The sequence below is a fragment of the Rousettus aegyptiacus genome, unplaced genomic scaffold, assembly GCF_014176215.1.
Source record: "Rousettus aegyptiacus isolate mRouAeg1 unplaced genomic scaffold, mRouAeg1.p scaffold_m13_p_8, whole genome shotgun sequence".
Lineage (NCBI taxonomy): Eukaryota > Metazoa > Chordata > Mammalia > Chiroptera > Pteropodidae > Rousettus > Rousettus aegyptiacus.
Window position 1 is genome coordinate 94074211 of NW_023416311.1, and position 14858 is coordinate 94089068.

At 42.8% G+C, this 14858-nt stretch overlaps 1 pseudogene; it reads left to right on the forward strand.

The window, feature by feature from the left end:
* Positions 1–11808: 11808 nt before the first annotated feature.
* LOC118607473 lies at positions 11809–11926 on the forward strand (annotated as a pseudogene).
* Positions 11927–14858: the final 2932 nt, after the last annotated feature.

The window sequence follows — 14858 nt, forward strand, 5'->3', positions numbered from 1 at the left end:
TGGGATTCCACGGAATTGGAGAAATAATGGACCCTACCACAAAATCTTGGTCCCGAAGCAGGTTGCCATAACCAATGTGATTTCAGTTGTTCTTCCCTAGGAGAAAGAGTGAGTGCATTTGTGGTTACATAAGAAGTAATTCGTCATGTTAGGCACCTGACCATGTAGTGTGGGGATACTATTGAGGGTGACAATTGAGGTACCAAAGCGATGGCTTCAGTGAATATTTGTCAGATTTTTTTCCCCCACCACAGACTTGCCAACCCCCACCCTTCCCAATTTTAGGATGATATCAGTAGGATTCAGTGCTTTGCCTCCGACTGTGGAAATCAGGTCAGACAGAGCCTTTCCCCTCTCCACTCCCTGGCAGCCAGCACACAGCTGTCTGACCTGTTCTTGTCCAGGATCAGAAATCTGGAAGGAGGGCCCCGTAGGCTGCTGAGGCTGCTAGGAAGACATGGAGGTGTCAGGGAGGGAGGTGGTGTTGACATCATTGACATGGGAGCGGCCAGCTTGGCTGCAGTCCTGTTTATGGAATGTACCGGCCCTGGTTCTGATTCTCAAGCCCCTGGAAACGGCTCTGGCCTGCAGCAGATGTTGTCAGCACCATACCCATGTCCCCAGGGCCTCACCACCTCCGTGTGCTCCAACCCAGAGTCAACTGCAAGTATGTGCATCTCTTTGGAGACTTTCCCCAAAGCAGGGGATGGCAGCCAAAAGGGCCGGCAGTGAGCACCCCTCAGGCGAGGACTGACAGAAGTCAGTGTATAAACACCCCAGTCCCCACCCCACCTGAGCAAGGTAGCTGCTCCCACGGTTTCCCAGAGTCCCCCGGCCGGAACCACTGCAGGCGCCCACAGTGGCGGCTGTGATTACACACTCTTAATGAGTTGCCTTCTCTTCCCTTTCTCACTTCTCCACTCTCCTAACCAATGTTTCCTGCACCTCCCAAATAAACTACCTGCATTCAAACCCCTTTCTCCAGGTCTGCTTCCGGGGGAAACCAAGCTAAACAAGTTCTCTTCAGCTAAAAGGGATTTCACCAGAAGGCTGTTGGAGGCCCCAAGTATTGAGAGGAGAGAGAGCTCCCAACCAGGCCCAGGAAAAGGACAATCAGAGGAGCTCAGGAGGGGTAGGCTTGGCGGCCCCGCAGCTGAAAGAGCCCAGCCAGCTGCCACTGTATCCCTCAGGAAGAGCCCTAGTCTGAGAGGTGTGTCCGGTTTTGCAGGGCAAGGCAAGGCCTGTCTGTGAGTGCAGGCTAGACTGCAGAAAAGATTCCCTTTGGCTTCCGAGGTGGGAGGTGGGTGCTGCCACCCATCAAGACATGTAACCTGAGCTGGGTGCTATTCCGGAAGAAGGGTTGGACTCTCGATAGAAAATAAATAAATAAATAAATAAATAAATAGATAGATAGATAGATAGATAGATAGATAGATAGATAGATAAATAACAAAGACAAATGTCCTCTCCAAGTGTAAAAAGACCTATTTTTGCTTTGCATCTATTTTGTTTTATCCTCTGGGGTCATGAAGAGAGTGTGAAACCATTGGCTGTTCCCTGCTGTTACTGTCAAAATGACAATCAGACCTTTACTTGCCCTCTGTTTAACAAAATGTCTATGGCATTAAAGTTTCATTGGAGTCAAAATGTTATGTTCCTTCCCACTCTGATGTTGATTTTTTAATTTGTCATCTCTTAAGTTAATTTCTCTGCCTTTGTAAACTCTATTGTGATCTGCTTTCTACATTTGAAAAAAAAGTTCATCTTTCTCTTAGACACTATTTTCCCCAACTTCCTTTATTATATTTACAAATTATATCTCTTTTTTTTTTTAGTTTTCCTAATCCAACAAGATCATAAGGGTGCAGAGCTGAGATCCAAGAAGGCAATATAGCATACTAAGTGTAACTACTACTTCTTGAGCACAGCTCAGCAAGTACAAGGCACTGTGTTCCGCGTGCATTATCTTACAATAACTCTGAAGTCAGCATTATTACCAGCTCCGTTTTAGAGATGATGAAACAGAACTTCAAAAAAATGGAATAATTTGTCTGCAGTGGCACAGGTCATATGTGATAGGGCTGGGATTTAAACCCAGGTGTTTAACTCTAAAGCCTATATTTTTAAGGAGTATTTCACTGAGTAACAACAGGTTTGAATTCAAGCAGAACAAGGGTTGAACTTGCCCGTGTCAAATGTCACTCCCAAACTGGAGAGCATTTCTGAGCTTCCCTTTGCCTACCCAAGTGGTGGGCTCCCTGGCTCCATAACTGTGCTGAACTGCAGTTGCTCTCCTTGCTTTGAGAAATCATTGTCAAAAAGTATTCCATTTTTCTCATTATGTTTTTCTTCAGCTCTTTCTTGTAAAATGTAAGTGCATGCACCTGTACTTAGACATATACCAAAATATTAGGTAATAACAAGAGAAAAGGTCTCTACTGGGGTGAGGTTGGGGAGGGGGAGGGGATTCTATATAAAGACCTAAAAATCGGCCTGGAATAATCATAGAAAGAATTTCATGTTAGAAATTAGAAGTGGAAGAATTCTGTCAGTCCAAGCCTTTTATTTCATGGATGGAGAGCCTGGAAATCTAAGTGAATGCCCATTGCCACCAAAAGAAGCCAAGCCAAGAACCAAGGCATCATGACTCTCAGTATGATACCTGTTATTGTATTATCATATGTTAGGTTAAGAACTTTTGGGATTTTTGTTCTAAGCCTGAAGTGTGTAGAGGTGTTACTCAGTGATCATTTAGTGTTTGATATAATTTCCTAAATTTTTTGCAAGTAAGGCATTTTTTAAAAACCTACCAAGATTATTTTGGAAAAAAAAAAAAAGATTTTCACTATGTGCTTTTTCAGATAACAGTTTTATTTATTTCCTAAGTTGTGGAATAAAAATTATTAGTTTAGTAGAATGAAAATTAAAATGTGTTGATTAGCAAAACCTGTCATGATAGCTAGAAACTGTAAACAATTTAAATATGCAAAGCTAAGCGATTAACCAAAACATGAATTTCATACAGTGAAACATGAAACAAGTATTTAAAATAATGTTGTAAAAAAATAATGAACAAGATGGGAAGTGATTTCGACATACTTAATGAAAAATGTAAGTCACAAAATTCCATGTTCTATGTGATCTGCTTTTCTGATGAAAAAGAAAGTATTTATAAGCATTAAAAAGAAACTATGGGAGGGAAACACAAAATGCAATATATATATATATATATATATATATATATATATATATATATATATATCTTAGTGTTAAATTGTTAAATTGTATGCCTGAAACTTACTCAATTTTGTTAACCAATGTCACCAAAAAAATAATAATTTAAAATAAATTAAATATCTATATAAAGCTAACCATCTTCTGAACCTGCGATAATTATAAATAAAGCTGCTACCGAAAAAAAAAAAATAAAAGACAGAGAGGATATGCCCAAGACAGGATTCATAGCTACATGGGTTATAAGGTTATAGTTGGTTTACTTTCTTCTTTCTCCCTATTCGTATTCTTAAAATTTCTATAATAAGCATGTATTATTTTATAAAAATGAGAGAATAAAAAATATTATTTATTTCTATCATACTGGAGTTTTTTTCCCCAAAAGACTTTCTCCTACTGTTAGTCGTGCTGGGTCATAAGACGCAAGTCACAGGGCAGCTGGGATCACAGCCTAGACCTGCTACAGAACCATTTCTGAAGACAGGCCCCGTTCTAAACTGGTGCCCCCTGCTGGAAGCAGCATGCCCAAACGAGGAATCAATACCCGCCAAATCCAAGGAGAGACTCACCAAGCTTTGTACATCATTCTCAGGGGTGAGCAAGGCAAGGTACAACAACAGGACTCTCACTTTAGCAGGAATATCCCCCAAATGCCCAGATCACTGGATTCTAGAAACTCATCAAGATGGCAAAGCCCTAAACTTTCTCAGGGTTTATTTTCCATCCTACAGCATACATGTGTCTTGCCAAGGCATCAGAGGAGTTTGCTACTTCCTGACCGCCAAATCTCATTGGTATAATTTCCTTAACTATGTAATGTCAGAACGATCAATACCGTTCTAAACTATGTTGTGATGGGGAGCAAGAGAACTGACTTAGCCCTTGGGCTAAGCACCTGGGATGGGATATATATTCCAAACACCTTGGAAGGCACAATCTGCCACATCATGGCCTAGTCCAGGTTTGGATTAGCCAATTTAGCACACAAACGCCAATGCGTTAAATCTGGAATCCTGGATGAGTGCTTCCAGTTAATAAATTCAGGCCAAATAAATGTCAGGCTTAAAATGTTGTCCTTTTTGGTCTAGCATTTTTAGAATCTACTCTCACATACGTTCTCTAGACTCTTGCCAACAGCAGTCAGTGACATCTTGGAACTCTGTGTATAAGCTCTGTCTTCCCAGACCAGGCTTTGTGACTGTCCATCAGGGCTCTCTTGGGTTTTAACTCTTTTATGGGCCTAGAGGCAATGAATGGTGACATTAGTTTGGGAGGCAATTGCCAGGTGTTCCCGTTTAAAAGGCTTTTAGCAGAGGAAGGCTTGTTCCCTTGGAGAGGAGTGGGGTTTCCTCTGCTGGCAAGGGAGTTAAGGGGAATTTACACGTTCAAAGTTCTCGGCATCATTCATGTCTGCCCAAATGTCTTCAAGCCATGCCTCATGTCATCCCACTCCAGCCTCACCAGTGGCCTTAACCTAGGGTCAGAAGCCTAGCAGTGTAAAGCATTTAATTGACAATGTAACTCTTCACCCTTTACCCCCAGCTATATCAATCTTGCAATTTAAAAGATGAAGGATAAAGGATTCCTGCATGTACTCTTAAATCTGTTCATAGCTTTTCATTTCTCTTGTATCATCTAGGGTTCTCAGAAGAAGCCAGGTGACTCTACAGTCTTTACAAACACTATTATCACCATAGCAACTAAAGCCCATAGCCACTTGATCTCCCTATGCCTTGCACTCCACCTACACTTCACTTCCTGATATCATCCAGCGGCGATCTGCGTGGTCACGATGTCACTACCTGTCATGCATTACCCATGTCCCATTCTCCCCTCCTGTCAAGACAGTAACCTCTGCGTTTCTTGAACACATGCACAATCCAATCCCAAAATCCTGTTTTAAGAGTCTGTTTTCCGAGTGTAAAGCGAATTAATATAAATTATAAAAGGGTGTTTTCCCTTAATAATCCCACATAGAATATCAGAAATTATTTCACATAGGCTGGATCATATACATCACTTTTCACTTCAAAATCTGTAATCTGTCATTCTTTGGCTAATTTCTCTTCTCTTCCCAACTTCACTCAACTATTAATTAAGCATTTCCTTGGGGGATGCTTCATTCTTTGCTTTCCACCTGAAGCAGAATATCAATGTACTTCTTCGAAGTCATGTTTTTTACAAGAATAATATGGGTGAATTTAATTTCTTTGCCCTCATTTTTGCATCCCCATCCAGCATGTACCTCAATGACTGTCACATAGAACATATCAAAATTATGATTAAAAATGATTTTTTTGGATGTTTGAATTTTTGGAATATATTTTGAATGTTTACACCTTATATGCCTTATCTCACTTAATCTTCGCAACAGTACCATATGGTATAAGCTACTATTATTCCCAATTTACCAATGAGGAAGCTGAAGCTTAGAGTTTAAGCGACATGTTCAAGGTTACGCACAGCTGGTAAATGGGAGAACCAGCTCTATTTGACTCTAAAGCCATTAGTCTCTATGGCTTCAAAATGAGTTAATAGGTGGATAATAACAACAACAACAACAAAATTTTTTTTTAGAAGTTTTTGCATCACTTATCACTTTACAATGTCACCCTTTACAATACTTTATAAGAGAAAGTTAGAAAACTTTAGAAATATCAGAAAATCTGTGGATTATCCCTTGGCGAGTTGTGAATCGGGGGCAGAGGAAATGTCCTACAGAAAGGGTCGAGCATGTGTCTTCATTTTCTAATGGGATGTGAACTAGTTTATGAGCGTCGCGTGATAGGGTATAATGGGCAGGCTTTGAAACCAGCCAGGTCTGGGGCTGAATGTGAGCTTCGCTATTTACGAACTGTGTCACCTTAGGCCTGTCCTTAACCACTCTGAACTTTAATTTCTCAATCCAGGTAAAGAAGTTCATAAGACTTACCTGTCAGAGTTAGAGGACTTGTTTTCTTTTCTGGCTCTGTAATTGACTCTGTGATTTTGACAAGCCATATGAACTCTTCAAGCCCATCATTCTACAAATAAAAATGAAGGTTTTAATGGTTCTCAACAGAATATTATTTTCTCCCACTCAAGGGGCATTTGGAAATGAGTGGGATACTTTTTGGTTGTCACAAAAACTAACAGAACCAAAAACAGTAAATGCCCTGTGATGGGGAGAATGGTCCCACAAACAAATAATTGTTCCATCTGAAAAACCAACATAGCCTTATTGTGAAGCTAACCTAGATCATCTCTGAAGTTCTTTTCACTTTGACCTTTTATCACTTTATTTCATGTCATCATTTTTCACAGTATGTTGGATGAGCCACCATGACACATACAAGCATCTTTATCAAAATAAAGAATTCTGGAATAAAGAACTGGCTTGCTTGGTTAGAGTGGAGTGCTCCAGGCAAGCCTAAAAGTACGTCAGACAGAAGGTCCCCTGGAAGTAACTCCCACAGTAGCTCACTATGGAAAGTAAAGGAAACTCACCTTTAGCGAGCACAGGTGCAGGCGCTCTGATCTGGGTTATCCCACTAGCCCACACAGTGACCCTATTGTCTTCATTTTGCAGGTGACAAAATCTACCCATAGCTCTGGGGTTCTAGGGGTTTTTTTTTCAATCTAGGTGACTTAAATTGTGTGTGTGTGTGTGTGTGTCCCCAAAATCATGGAAAAGAAGTAAAACATAGAGAACAGGTTAAAATGCTTCATCTTGTCCTGGATCCCTCGTCATCTGCCTTCAGGGCACGTGGCCTAGCGTGCCGGCCACCTCTGCGGGTTTCCAAACACCTCCATTCGTCAGCATCCAGGGCTAACTGACCTGAGGTCTCAGTAAAAAGACATTCTTCAGCCACCTCTTATGCCCCCACCTCCTCCCCAGGACTGACCTCTTTCCAGCACAACTGGTGGTCAGACTCTTCATTCCTTTCAGGGGAAACTCCAGTGTCCACCCCGAGCACAGTGGTATTAGCCCCAAAAGACGTCAGAACACATTTCTGCTTCAATACATTTGCCAAGTGGGTTACTCAAGCTTTAATAATGCCATGTGGGATCAGCCATAATCCCATCCAGGCCCCTTTGCTCTAAGCAGAGTTCCTTGGCACAGTCTCCCCTCCAGCAAAGGAAAGAGAAGACTGCGGCCTGTGTGCATCCCCAGAATCTTCGGGGTCTCTGCTCCTGATATGGGAGCAAGAACACACATTGCTCCAGTGTCTGGAGCGGTGACTCAGGAAACACTATGGCCTGGATCTGAACCTAGAAAAACCTCTGCTAAAGGAAAGACAATGCAGCAAGGCGGCTTCGTCCACAGTAATGGCCCTGTGCATAACCCAACAAACCACTCGGCTCACACCTCTCCATTCCAGAAGGTCTTTGCTCCATTTTCATTACTAAAGGCCTGTCCCGACTAGTTCCCCCAGGACAAAGGGACACTGAAAATAACAGTTTTTCTAGTCTCAGCTCATCAAGTATTCAAACCTTGCAGAGTATAATACCCATCAGGATCACTTGCCACAATCCAGCAAACATAGACTGATTGCCTATCATGTGTCTGGTACAATGCCAAGTCATAAAAACAAAAAATAATTATAAAAAAAATAATAAAGCTTCAGACTCAGGAATAAACATCATATAGAAAATCAGTCACAAGTTTCTGATAAATAAATTCTAGGAACGAACCTTAACTGCTACACGTCTCATTGGCAAGTCCGAGAATTTCGATTCCAGTAAACCCTTTCATCCCTGATAGGCACATGTAGAAAAGGAAGAACGGCGGGCGGGGGGGGGGGGGGGGGGCGTTGGGACGGGGAGGAGTGGAAGTGGGATTGTTGAAAATAGAAATGAAGGTAAATCATAGTGCATTTCTGCAATGAAGCCTTAGAAAGATCAAGGAAGCTGAGAGAAGCCGACTTCCTCAGGATTATACTCTGGGGTTGCACAGAAGGAAGGAACTAAGACATACATAAGTGGGCTTGACAGCCAGGGCTAAACAGAGACACGAGGTGCCCAGGGAAGGCAAAAGTGCAGCTCGTCTCCAAATCAATGCTAAAAACAGCTTAACATTTATTTAGTAGGGTTAAGGTTAGGGGCTTCTTATTGTTAAAAATTACATATAACTTCCCCTCTTCCTCCTTCTCCTCTCCTTTTCCTTTTCCCACTTCCCTTCTCTTTCTTTTTGAACAATTCAACCCTAAGGCGCTCGGGTGAGGCCGAACAAAGCAGGCTTCTGCACCGGGAGAGGGAAGAGCCGTGATGGACAGAGCAAGTTGCCATCGCTCAGGAAAGTGAACCCCGTGTTCACACATGGAGACAGCCCAGTGGGGCGCGTCAGGGTGCTCGCACGAAGAGAAGGGCATCCCCACAGGGGAGACTCCAGGTCGGGTGTTGGGACAAGGGTGAAAAGGATGTCCTTTGTGGAAAGGCAGCCCAGCAAACAGCGACAGCACCTTAGGAGTAAGGGGACATCTGGACAGGGGCAAGGATGGCAGCCAAGAGGGTAGATCGGTTATATACCCGGAGGTTGCTCAAAGGAGTAAATAAAGCAAAGATGATGGAGCCAGGTTCCTCATGCAGATGAGAAGACTGGAGAAATACTGCAATGTGATACCCGTGGAGTCAAGACTGTACAAAACACTGGTACCTGGAAGAGCATGGGCAGGATTGGATTCAATTCCTCAGTGGCGGTTACTGTTAAACTTGCTCGTGCCATTTTGTATAAGGCAGAAATGGAGAACTGGTGACGTCGGAGTCTCATACCACTATTTGGATAGAACCATGCTCAGTGTTCAATGTTATCATAGTGAGGAGACAATTCTGTAGTCACTACAGAACATTTGCGTAGTATCTGTTTCCATCTAGTGCCACAGAGAAAATGTCAGTTGCATAAGTCCCTGGGCTTGTGGGCGGGAGGGTGGGGGGAGGAGGATTCTGCAACATTGACTTTACCCTGTAAATTCATGCCGGAATTATCAGGCTAGAGAGGTTTTGAGTAAGAATTTGCATTGGTGCTAAAACCTCTTTTATCCCCTTTTCGAGTGGAATTTTGTATAAAAAGAAAACAAGGGAATATAGTCACACTGACCATGCTGTTTAGAAAGATAAGAAGGCAAGTTACTAATTATATAATACTTGAAAACCTTGAAGTTTGAGTGTGAAGTCAATTTTTACAATTGGACTATAGTATTAAAACACTGTAACTCATTCATTGGCTCAGAAGGTAGTTTGACTGGGACTATTTTAAATTTCTTTTTTACATTAAATTATAGAAGAAGTTGCTTTTTAAAATAATCCAAATTACTCTGTTTCATGCTTAGCTTTTAAAATAATTATTGCTTTATTATTACATATTTTGAAACATACGGAATATACGAATGACATAATTAACACATGGTCCCTACCACTTAGCTCTACCATATATTTCCACTTTGCTGTATTCGGTTCCATTTTTTTCTTAAAAATGTGAAAATGACCAATGTGGCCTTATTCAACACCATTCCCATCTCTCCAATCCAGAAGGTGGAGCATCCATCCCAAGCATATTTTTACAGCTTTACATCCTATGTGTGTAAAGGATATAATTCTATTATAGTCACTTAACATATTTTTCCATATCAATATATATACTTCTAGTTCATCCATAGTGATGACTGTAGGCACTATCAATGGTTTATCTATCAATTCTGCTATTGAAGAAATTTTCATTGTTTACAATCTTACACCATTACAAACAAGACTGTGATGAATATTCTCCTGCATGTTTCCTGGAGCATAAGTATGAGAGTCTTTCCAGAGAGACCTATCCATCCCATTTGTTTTTCCATAAAGTCTGCTTAAGTACAGTGGATTTCTACACCTGTAGGACCAGAGATTGCTGAGACGGTCTTCCCTCCATGGGCTTGGAGGGCCGACCAGGTGATGGAGGCCTCTAGTGGGCCTCTAGGTAAGCAAAGGCTCTTACAGAGGCCTGCCTCTCTCAGAGAAGGGCATGTACCTTGCAGTTCCGTTGTCCCCCACAAGGAGAGCTAATACATCCTGGGCTTGCAGCTCTCACACTGCAGGTACCCAGGCAGGTGCTTATAAAATCTGGAATGGACCAATGGAAGCACTGTGGAAACGAGGTGAGCTTATAACAAACAGCCAAAGCTGTTTGGAGGTTTAAAGGTGAACGTGACTACTGTGGTAGGCTGATTAACAGCCCCGCAAAGATATCCACATCTAATCCTCGAAACTTGTAAATGAATATGTTTTCACAGAGCAGAAGGGACTTTGTAAGTATGATTAAATTTAAAAGCCTTGAGAAGAGGTGATTATCACGGATTATCTGGAAGGGGAGTGGAGTCCAATGTAGTCACAGGCGTCCTTATAAAAGGGAAAGCAGGAGGATCAGGGTTAAAGAGATGCTCAGAGATGCTAGGCTGCCACCTCTGAAGATGAAGAGAGGGGCCACGGACCAGGGAGGTCTCTAGAAGCTGAAAAGAGGAAAGAAAGGGATCCTTGGCCAGAGCCTCCAAGGGTTACAGCCTTCGCGCCACCTTGGGTTTAGCCCAGCGAGACCCACTTTGGATCTCAAGAACCGTGAGAAAATAAATTCGTGTTTTAAGTCCCTGAGTTCGTGGCAATTCATTACAGCAGCAGCATGAAACCAACAAGAACGAAGGTGAGCGAGGATCCACCTTGCGGGCTCGCGGCTCCTCGTCCATCCGGAGAGCGGAGCCGGCCAGCCGGAAAGGCTGCGTGGCAGGGCCGAAGCCACCGCGGCACCAGCGCTCCGCCACTGGGCGCTCTTTGGCATCTGGCAACCCGCTCCTGAAAACAGTCAGAGATGGCCGTTAGGATGTGTGGTACAGGTTGATCTAAATCAATGTGTCGCGTGTGTCAACTTTCCCTTCCAGGAGCCGGAGGAAGTTCTCCGCGGCATCACTTGGCTCTGCAGGCAGTCCCTGCGTTTGGACCCTGAGGCGTTGTTCTCTGTCTCCCTGCTTCGCGTCCCAGGCCTGCTCCCTGACTGACCTCACCGGCCTCCATCCACTACTCCAGACCTTGTTTCACGCCGGACCTGCTGTCCCGTTGGACTCTTGCCTGTATCCTCTCCCCTAGATTGGAGCTCTGGATGTTGACTCCTGGCCCAGTCCACTGAGCATGTCTGCGCTTTATGACAGTTTTGGATCTTGATTCCCCCATTCCCTGGACGTCTGACCTGGTTTTGTTTATCCTCCAGCTTGGCCTGACCTCTGAGACCTAGACCTTGCCCTGACAGTCACATCTTGCTCTAACACTATGACTTTGGTACAAAGCACACTTCCCAGCTATTTCTTCCACCCGCTTAGTTTAGTAACTCCATTAAAAAGAGGGTCTTTCTCTTTTGCAACCTGAATAGAAGAGTAGTCACGATGAACCCACAACCTGCTCTGGTGCCAGGAACCATACTGACAGCTCTACATACACATGCCACTCAATCCCAGAAGATCTGAGGGTGTGTCAGAGTTCGGAGTGTCAGTGCCCGCCCAAGGCCTTTTCCGGAAAACACACCTTCTTCATTCAGAGAACTGCTCCCCATCATCCCATTGAGAACATGTTGAAGTCTATGGCCATTCCACCCTGAACATCAACGATCTCATCTGATCTCGGAAGCTAAGCAGGGTTGGGCCTGCTGAGTACTTGAATGGGAGACCACCTAGGAAGACCTGTGCTGTAGGCGAGGGAGAGAGAGAGAGAGAGAGAGAGAGAGAGAGAGAGAGAGAGAGAACATGTCGATATTGTGGATGCTCCCAGCCACAGGAGTTGCATGAGAACTGAGCTGAGTAGAATATGCCACCTAACTGCCCCTCAAGATTGGGCCCAGGACCTCAAGTCAGGGGCTAACCTCGGCTCTTCTCCAAAATGTTTTTAATAGAACATTAAGTGGGAGGAAACTTTTCTTGGGAAGGAGGTGAGGGGACAAGCCAAAAGCTGGGAGCTGGGTCTCTAATCTCATGGGGAAAGCTATTGAAGAGAATGAAATAGACCCAAGGACACAAGAGTCACATGGAGACAATAAACTTTGACAACACTTAAGTCCCTGGAGACACACAGTGCCTAGTGGTTTCAAGTGTGAGCTCGGGGTCAGACTGCCTAGGTAACCTTGGGAAATAATCTCTCTGAACCTGAGTTTCCACTTTTATGAAAAAGGAGATAATAATAATAATAATAATAATAATAATATTACTTAACTCATGGGGCTGTTGGGAGGATTGAACGAATCAGTACACGTGAAGCATGCTGAACATGGTGACTGGCCCGTGGTCATTGCACAATAAATACTAAGTATTATAAGCTCTCCAGTTGTCCCAAGCTATTCCCACCTTTGTCCTGCCTTGGACTTGGTTACCTGAGCAACTGGTTTTCTCTTTTTGCCTAAATTACTGTTTGGTCTCTATTACTTGTAACCTAAAGAGTCCTAAGGAATAGAGACATTATTTCCCTAAATTTCTGAATTCCGCAAGACACTCTAGGAAAAACAGTTTCCATAAATCAGTTTGGGCAACGCTGGGACATTCATTGTGTTTTAATTTGTGTGCTGCTCCTTTCTTTGATAGCCTCATTATATTCTAATGTAGTAAGGGTTCTGAGTGACTGACTCTACAATTAAAATGCCAGTTGAACTTAATTCAACCTAGCACTTTCCAAACTTATTTCACTTCAGTTCCCATTTTCTGTCCTGGGATCTTTTTGTCCAATTCTACAAAATTTGCATTCCACAGAATACAATTAGGTGTGATGAACAGAACATAAAGAAAACTGAAGAATCTGTTGAGTGACAAGTTAAGCCCATATCTATTTGGATCGAAAACATATGCCTTTTCCACAATTCCATACATAGATACACTAACACGAGTATTATTAATCACTTGGAAAGTAAGTGTTAGAAACACTGGTTTTGAGTTTGCTAATTCATTTGAAGTGTTACTTTCTCAGAGAACAAAGTTTTACGAGCTTGCTCTTACAGATCCATTTACAACATGCAAAATTAAATAGTATTAAATCTTTTTAAGACAATTTCAAATAAAAATTGTGTGACACATGCAATGGTCTCTTCTTTGAAAAACTGCAAGTAAGATAGCTTCTTTTCTTTTTTTTTCTGGTCGCCAGAGACAATTGTAAAAGAAACACTAGCCTGGGAGATGTGTTTATTCTCATTCACACTGTCAAATACCTTTGTCTTTATTTGTAAGATGGCCAAATTATTGCACAAGTACTCACATGGCCCTCTGAGCCAAATTCTAGCTTCTGATTATTCAAAGCTGTGTATCTTAAACTATAAGTCAAACCTGGGTAATGGATATTATTATTATTAGTAGTAGTAGTAGTAGTATATTCATTCTCATTATTATGATTATGGATTGATATTGATTATTGGGCCCTAATAATTGTCAGAGGGGACTTTTGGACCAAGGGAGAGAACCAGTTCCGTCTGGCAGCCTTACAATCTAAATTAGACTGAGTTGTATAACAGTTTTAGGCATCTAATATGGGACTTGCCAAATTTCATGGCTTCAGGCACACGGAATGCACATCCCTGTTCCAGGGAGGCTAAATATTTTTCCAAATCAGTAGATAAAACAAACTCCCTGACCTCAACTTACTTCCTGGCGCCTGGAGTCCTGAGGAGCTGATGAGGAGTGTCTGTCTGCTATCAAGTGACAGGCACATTCAGACTGGCTCCTGCGCTCAGGACCATGTGGTACCTGATCCCGTCTCCATCTTCGGAGCTAAGATTTTGGCCACAACTTAAAGATCTAGGTCCAGAGGGCAATGGACCAGGGGTAGATACTATTAAATGCCATTGAATCAGCCTCGAAGGGCAACTGTGGCTTCTTAGCGCATGAGGCAATGTGCTGCAGCTGGAGGCCGGTGAAAGCCGGTGATCGCAGATCCTGGGCAAATCACGTCTTGAATGTCATATCTAAAATGGAGAGGTGGCTGCAGCACTGTCTGCAGTAAATACTGTGCACAGATTTTAAACTTTACAGAGCCAACCAAGGAGGGAGTAAATCCATCTAAGGGGACCTGAAGCTTCTGACCTAAGAGCTTGGTCCACTGGACACCTTAACTATTCAACAGTGACATCTACTGACTGTGTTAGACACTGCCACCTTACAGAGGAAATAAGAATTAAACTTTGAAGACTCATAGAAATGTTAAATGAGGAGGGAAATAACCCATGGATAGTCTAGAGAGAGATGGATAGCAGGAGGGAGATCGCAGAGATTAAAAAGCATTATCGAGTGCCATAGACAATCAAAATTAATTCCATAACATTACAAAGTCCTTTGAGTCTTCTCCAGGAGAGGTGCTCTAAACCTTCTGGGCACTGTATTAGAGACTTTCTGTCTTCATTAGCTCATTCCGATGGCATTTACCTTGAGGTTTTCCCTTCCCAGTCAGTTCCATTTGCCTTTTTTCTCTTCTGCATTTGCTTTGATGTACATATGCTTGCTTTTCTCCTCACTTCTCCTCTCCCGGCCCCATCCACCTACAAACGAGCCATGTTTGATCAAGAAGCCAGGGTTCCTACCTCTTCCTTTTTTGAGCTATCTAAGTAACTTGCTTTCTGACATCCACTGAACTCAAGGAGTCACACAGCCATAGTT